The following is a 7,532-nucleotide window of genomic DNA, read 5'->3' as shown; positions in this document are numbered from 1 at the left end:
GGAACAGGGATTCCCACTCAGCTGTCTGTCCAGGCAGGGACAGCAGGGATGGAGGGTGATCTGGCACAGATCTCTCATCCCAGCCACGTCCTGAGCCTCTCCAGAGGCTGGAGGGAGACTTTTATCAAGCAGATCTTGACGTCCACAGGCAGTGGGTGCAGTTGGCTGCCAAACCAGCAACACCTAATGGGGCCTGTTGAACAATTTCCCCTTTCCTGAGGCATGAGGCAATACAGCATCCTTCTCACCTCCCCAAAACCTCATCTGCAGAGTGAGAGGGTCAGCAAGTTTGTAGGGACAGCTTGACATGGGTGGTGGGGTCTGGCAGCAGCAGTGATTCTGTGCAGCACCCAGAGTCTGCTTCACTCAGCTCCACACAGAGAGTCTGTACAGAATAAACATTAACTGCATTTTTACGTGCAGAAAAAGAAATGGCAGTCTGCAGTCAGACCACTATTCCTGAAAGCTGCACTGTCTCCATTTGTAACATATTTTGACCAATCCAAACCAAAAAAATCTCCCAGTCATAGGTCTGGGTCTATTTGTGAGACAAATTCATGGTGCAAAGAGGGTACCAAATTTTTAGGTGAAATTTGGTCTATGCTGTCCCAGCCTGAGAACAACTGCTAACACAAGGAGTCAGCAATTTTATTAGTAGCAGATTAACATTTCAGACCAAGTATTATAATGTCTACACATTGACGAGCTGATTTCTCACAATATTCAATAATTCAGTTCCTAGTTTCATCCCATAATGTCCAAGAGGAAGAGTAATAACCCATTTAAGGCAAATGTCAATGAGCAAGACTGGATTTGTGCTGGATTTGTAGCTTCACTCCTCTGCAGTTCTGGCTCTTGCTATCACCCAGAGCTGATTACAAAACACATAAAATCTGAAACCAGGAAAACACAAACCTGTAAATCATCTCTCAGAAAAGTCCTCAGGGGGGATATTTTAAAAAAGAAATGACACCTTACTTGTATGAGACAAGACTAAGCTGAAAACCTCAGGATTAGCAGCCAGAACAAGTATTTGAGGGCTGGGGGCTGCCTGGGACCATGGCATGGTCTGTAAGGGGTACAACAAGGGGGTCTTTGCTGAGAGACAGTGACAATCCTGGGCAGGCACAGGGCCAGAGGTAGAGAGACTGAGCAAGGCAGGATGTGAAATGTGCCTGGTGAAACATATTGCCTGCAGTGTCATATTAAGTGGAAAAGTGGAATGTATACATAAACCATGGAAAATGATTACTTGACAGGGATGTAAATTTACATTAATTTACAATGATTAATTTATAGGCACAGAGGTTGCATCACTGGCAGCCCATCCAAAATCCCCTGATCTTATCCAAACTCTTAAGTTATTTCCTAATAATCTATATAATTAGAATTTTCAAAGAGCTGTACTTATATGCATTAAAGTTTTAGCAACAGCATGTTTATATATTGTGAAAGAACATCAGCTCTGTATGAAGCAAATAAACATTTTGACACAAGTTGAAACTCAGAAACTATTCTCTCCCTGTTCTGGTTGTCTGCTGAGCTCCAGCCTGCCAGGACTTTGCTCAACACGGCTGTGAACAATGAGCAGCAGAAGGGAAATTCAGGGGGGAGCCTGAAGAGCTTACATTGCCCATCTAGAAAGCAAAGCCAAGGATGCCATTAGTTTTCTGACAAATAATAGTGCCAGAAGAACCCAAATGCCAAAGTACTTCCCTTGTAAGGCTGCTTTAGTTATCATAACCAATAAGAATCTAATACTGGGGAGGAAGCCATGCCACCAGTAAGGATAAGTGCTCCCTGCTGTGCACATGCTGTGGGTGCTGGCTGGCAGAAGAGCTGCAGGAGCAGGCACAGACACGGGCATGACCCCATGGCCAGACCCCAGCCATGGGCAGAGCTGGCCACAGCCCTGCTCCAGTGTCCATGCACACCACGCAGAGCAGGGCAGCAGGCAGGGCCTGGGAGTGAGTGATGTAGCCACGTTACAATCCTCATTTCTCCCCAGAAATGATGGATTTAGTGAGTCATGCACAGAGCTGTGGGGTTTGGGAGGCTGCTCTTCCCCTATTGCCTCCCTGTTGTTTCCTCTCTGTCAGCTCTGTGTCTTTCGCTGTTTCATGGCAGGGGTGGGGTTGAATGTAGTTATCATGATACACACAATCAGCATTAAATTTTAAATTTTCTTGGGTTCTTTTACTGCAGTGGCCCCTCCTGGTTGTGTCTATGGTGCTTCACAGTCTGCTTTCCCCACAGTCACAACTGTTTTATTATTAGAACAAACTCACTGCTGATAGTATATTTGTTCCTTTTTGTCACTGTTTGAGTGTCTGCTCAGAAACTTTCCATGAAGATAAAGCTTGGTCTAACTTGACTGGATGGCTAGGGGGAGACTGAATAGCCTAGGCACAAGCCCAGCCTATTCTGATATGCCACTTTTTTAGCTCTACTTGTGGGCTCCATTTCTTGCCTGTGCTTTGGTATAAAATCACTACTTATTTCATAGCACTTAAAAAGTTCTGTGTGATTTTGCAACTGTTAAATTGCATTATAATTCATATAAAAGTGGTGTCTGTGTATGTAAAAGTGTTCAGACTGCTCCCTGCAGCTTCCTCTCTCACCACTTATCTTTCACAATTTTATCACAGTATCACAGAGGGCTCTCAAGCAAAAGTAGAGCAACCATTTTGCAAAACCATTGCAAAGTATAGATTCTTCCACCAAAGGTGAACTATCTGAATGAACACGAGGGTAAAGGAAGTGTGATCATTTCATGTTGACAAAAAATATCATGTGGAGAAAATAAGTGACATATAGGTCTGACAGTGCTAGGAAGTTATTTCTGAAGCTCAGGGGAAAGAAGTGTTACCCACAGCATTTGGGGAGGACAGCACTTGATTTCTTCTTAGCAGAAGCCAAGGAAAATATTCAAACACTTTCTATGTATAGTTCTATCAAAGTAGTTATCAGCTTGTATGACTAGCCAGGAATGAAATAGTACAATCAATGAAATGTACAATCGATAAAATGTACAATGTGCCCAGGGGAATGAGGTGGACCACGCAGATGAAGGCTCTTTCACAGAGCAGGTTTGGAACCTCACCACAGCCTGTGGATGAGGCACTCATCAGTGTGATGGCACAGAACCAGAGCTGCTTATCCACTGGAAACCATTCCCATGGAAATCATGTGAAGATATTTATCATATTCCCCCTGGAGCTGGGGACTGTGTGCTTGATTCCCCACGCTGCCTGTGGAGGACAATTCACACCTATGCTGGGGACACCAAAATTCACAGGGCTGAGATGTTCCTGTAAAAATAGAGGAAGGGACCTTCTTTAAGACAATTTGAAACTGCTGCGTTGCTCAAGCTTGTGGAGCCACAGGGAGAAGCACAAAGGGGAAAGGAGTGTTTTATCATAAATCCTGGGTTCTCCTCGACTCTGGAGGGGATGGGTCACAGGCCAGAGATGGCCTCGACTGCTGAGGATGAAAAGACATTTCTGTTCAATGACTGTTCATTGATCTGTGTGAAAAGAGTTGGTGGAGATCAAGCTGCTTGCTCCCTCCCAAGGCCCTTCCTTTTGGAGCTGTGTGGGTGGATGCTCTGAGCACATCTGCTCGTGGGAAGCCTGTTTGTGGCCAAACACAGGGCTCTGGCTTCCTCCAGCAGTGGAAACACAAGAGCATCTTTAAAAAAAAAAGGTCAGGGACTGCTTTGCCTTGTAGGAAACATTTTAATCTCGGCTGCAGAAGCAAGATCAAGTCCTTGCTGGTTCAGAGGGGGCTGATGGCAGACTGGGAGCTGATGAGATGGCCTCAGTGTCCAGAGAGCAGCAGCCAGGCTGTGGCTGTGCTAGATGCCCTGACACATGGGCACCTCTTCATTAGAGGTGGCACTTGCCACCATCAGCCCCAGCCTCCCAGGACACAAAAGATACTGTCACAGGCAGCTCTGGAGCTGGTTTATTTGCTTGCAGCCCTCTGTTATTCCCTCTGCCCTGGGCTCCAAGACCCATCTCCTGGGAATTGCCCTGGCCACTGCAAGGTAGGGATATCCACAACCCCCCAAGGAATCTTGCATCTGTATGTCTGTAAACACTGCCCTTCTCTCTCCCCATGCACTTCTGGGATTTAGTTGCACCAGGGTAAATTATATTTAGAAATCCAAATAAGAGTCTGTGGGGTACCCAGCCACTGTGGCAGTGTGGGAACTCTGGGAACAAAGCATCCCAGTTGTTTTCAGACCTTTCACTTGTATTTGCTCTTAGTTTTCCACATCACTTTTATCTCTGATCTATAAGTCTCTGTTTGTCTCAAAAGCTGCAGTCCAGTTTTAAATTATCCAAATTAAAATGCAGATTGTCTGAATGTTACAAAGGTTCTCCAGCTGAATTACTGGGTTTCAAGCAACCCAGAGTACTGAGTAGTAAATTAATTTCCAAATCCTTTGTGTAACATCTCTTTCTCTTCACCTCATCGCTGTCCATCATCCTGGGACAGAAAGTGTATTTTCTTGCTTGCTTCTGGAACCATTAGAGCATTTGCTATTTTAACAGTTGAGAACTGCAAGGCTTTGCAGTCCATATGATTTCAGATGGTTCATAGGAAACCAATTTTAGCTGTGACAAAATGTTCTGAACTTGCTACAACATTTTTATTGCTCTTTGGCTCTGGATAGATTTTCTCTTATTAGCTGGAGCTGACTGTGGCTTTTTTTATCAGACAGTTCTGGAAAGCAGCAAATCAGTCTGGAACTCAGCTGCACAAAGTGAAGTTGCTTTGGTTATTGATGCATGCTTTTAGATCACTTAAAGTGTAACAAGAGCCAGCAATTTAGCTGAGTTGGTTTGGTTTTCAGCTTTGATTGAAATTCACAGTTTAGAACATTAACAGAATTAATTTGCTGGAGATTCTTATCTTTGCCACTTAATTTGAATGAAGTGAGGTATGTAAATGTATGTACTTTGCAAGCTGTTATCTTTACTATTTCAAAACAAGATTGATTCAGGCAAAACTCTTAAAATCCAAACACAGAATGATTGCTGGAGGCCTTGACTTGGGAAGAGGGTTGTGATTTTACCTAAAGTTTGCAGATAAAGCTTGATATGATGTTTTAGCAGATGCAAGGAAGGAGATAAAGGCAATCTTGACAGCAGTGAAGGTCTGTCATGGGTTGACATTTGACAAAATGCCAATGCACCCATGAGGGTATATTTTACCTAATGAACTCCTGTGAGATGTGGTCAAGAACAGAGCAGAGCAGGCCTACTTCTTGAAACAGACAGACAATTTATTATATTACATAACAATGGACAATAGAAAAGGAAAGAAAAACCCAACCACCCAAAAGCAGAAGAGAAAACCTCCCAAAAACACTGCTTCTCCTCCCCCCAATTTCCATTCCATACATGCTCACTCAGTTGACTCCAGCACATTACCTTCATCTACTTGCTTAATCCCTCAACAACCCTGGGTTCCTAATCCAAATCATCATCCTTTAAAATTCAGACAATCCACATTCCATCCAGGACGAGAGGAGTCTCTCTCGCACCACAGACCACCCCCCCACAGGAAACACAGGTCCACCATCCCGTGTTCCCACGTCACCCATGGCACTGCCTCGAAGAGTCTGCCAGGGTGACACCCTCCTTTCCATGTCCGGCACTCTCACTGCCGTCCATGGACCTGCACTGCAACAGGGCTCTTTTTAAGGATGTTTTGGCCAAGTACCAAAAACCAGCCATCCTCTCATTTTGGGACTCAGGTCCCCCCCATTTACCCCTGGGGCCGGGGGCTCCAAGAAGCAGGCCAGAACGTCTCTGGGTTTGAGCCAAAAACATCCACCCAAACACAGTCTTATTTATAGTCAGGAGGGTCCAGGGTCCGTCTATGGCTATCATTATGCAAGAAAGGTCCAGCCTCATAAGCCACTCCTCTTCATTCCGGCAATCGAAGGGGCTTCTTTCCATCTCCCATTACCCTCTTGGTCCCAGGCTGTCCTCTCTCTTCTAAAACCACCAACTATGAGAATACAGCGTCCAGGGATAACTCTCTTCTGCCTTAGAAAGAGTTAAAAGCTTTATCTCCCACCACCAAGGTCAGGCACAGGCGATCGCAGACACTGCAGTTCTCACAAGCAGCTCCAGCTCGGCACCTTCTCTCTGTGGGGGGAGAAGAGAGAGACGGGACCGGGGGGGGGGAAGGGGGGGGGAACGGGATGGGACAGGGAGGGGGGAAGGAAGGCACCTCCAAAGTTCTCCCTCCACCCCTCCATTCTAGATGGAAGCTGGACCAGCTCCACTCCAGCTCCCTCTGTTCCCCACCCCGAGGCCCACCTTGCTCAGCCAGGCCCACCTTGCTCCCCTCCCCCACCCGGCCTAGCCAGGCCTGGGCAGGGGAGAGGAGAAGACGCTCCCTCTCCGAAAGCAGAGCAGGAAAGAGAGAGTCCTGCTGGGAAATCCGGCTTTTAACCCCTCGTGTCCTCAGAGGCGTGTCCACCTCTTAGTGGCCAACAAAGGTGCCAATATTCAGATCTAAAGACTAATTGGTTTGACCACTACTTCCAAAAAAACTCACTTCCCTTCAAACCACGACAAGGTCATTTAAAGGCAGAGAGAGCAAAGATACCTGGCTGTGAGAGGCAGATAATCCTGGGTAATATTTATAATGGAAACTCTTTAGGTGGGAAATAGCCTCTGAAGAACCTGTGGAAGACAAGATGCAGCTGGGACACAAAGCTGAAGAAGGTCCTGGAGTTGAAACAGGGCTTTGAGGAGGCTGTGGAGGGGATGTTAGCTGAATATTTTGAGCTGTATGTTGAATTAGATGATTGATCCACAGGAAGAAAAATTACCAGGGAAGGAGCTGTTGATCATGGAGGCAGGGGAAGCAGATGAATCAGCCTTGAAGCATGTACTGACTGAGCCAGAGAAGGGAAAAGAGAAACAGAGGGAGGAGAAGGCATCAGGAGAGCAGCCAGCTACATGGAGAGAGGTGAAGAAGCAGCTGTGGGGTACAAGAGGCAGATGAGAATGGAGGCAGAGTTGAACTACCCTTACTCTCACCCTGATGTTCCCACTCTCCTGCTGGATCTTGGTTTCTTATCAGTGAGAGTGCAAGTGCTTGGGTCCAGGCAGGAACAGGTCAGTGTGAACTTGGGAGCTGTGAAAGGAGTGAAGCCCATGGGGGAGAGCTGAGCTTTGCCCACAGATCAGTGCTCAGGAGAGTCCAGGTGACCCTCTGGAGAGGAGGGATCACCAGACATCACCAGGCTGCTGCTTCTAATGACCATCCTTAAATTCATACAAATTTGGTGTGCTGTTTTAGAGACCCTGGTGATCAAGAGTCTACATGGACTGAGGGATGATGGCCCACACAGAAGAATACTTTGCACTGGTACCATTTGCCATATTAGCCTTCTAGAACCACAGGATGGTTTGGGTTAGAAGGGATTTTTGAAGATCATCTTCTTCCAGCCCCCCTGCCATGGGCAGTGACACCTTCCACTGGACCAGGTTGCTCAGGGCCCC

At 46.4% G+C, this 7,532-nt stretch overlaps 1 long non-coding RNA gene across 1 annotated transcript; it reads right to left on the bottom strand.

Annotated features, from left to right (window-relative positions):
• Positions 1 to 5,272: 5,272 nt before the first annotated feature.
• Positions 5,273 to 6,595, bottom strand: LOC134547676 (uncharacterized). Its single transcript, XR_010079539.1, has 2 exons — positions 6,339 to 6,595; positions 5,273 to 6,164 (listed from the first exon to the last, which is right to left on the bottom strand). It is a non-coding gene; the product is annotated as an uncharacterized LOC134547676 (long non-coding RNA).
• Between the last annotated feature and the right edge of the window lie 937 nt (positions 6,596 to 7,532).

The sequence above is a fragment of the Prinia subflava genome, chromosome 2 (assembly GCF_021018805.1).
Source record: "Prinia subflava isolate CZ2003 ecotype Zambia chromosome 2, Cam_Psub_1.2, whole genome shotgun sequence".
Classification (NCBI taxonomy): domain Eukaryota; kingdom Metazoa; phylum Chordata; class Aves; order Passeriformes; family Cisticolidae; genus Prinia; species Prinia subflava.
This window is presented reverse-complemented; position numbering and strand designations above follow the sequence as displayed.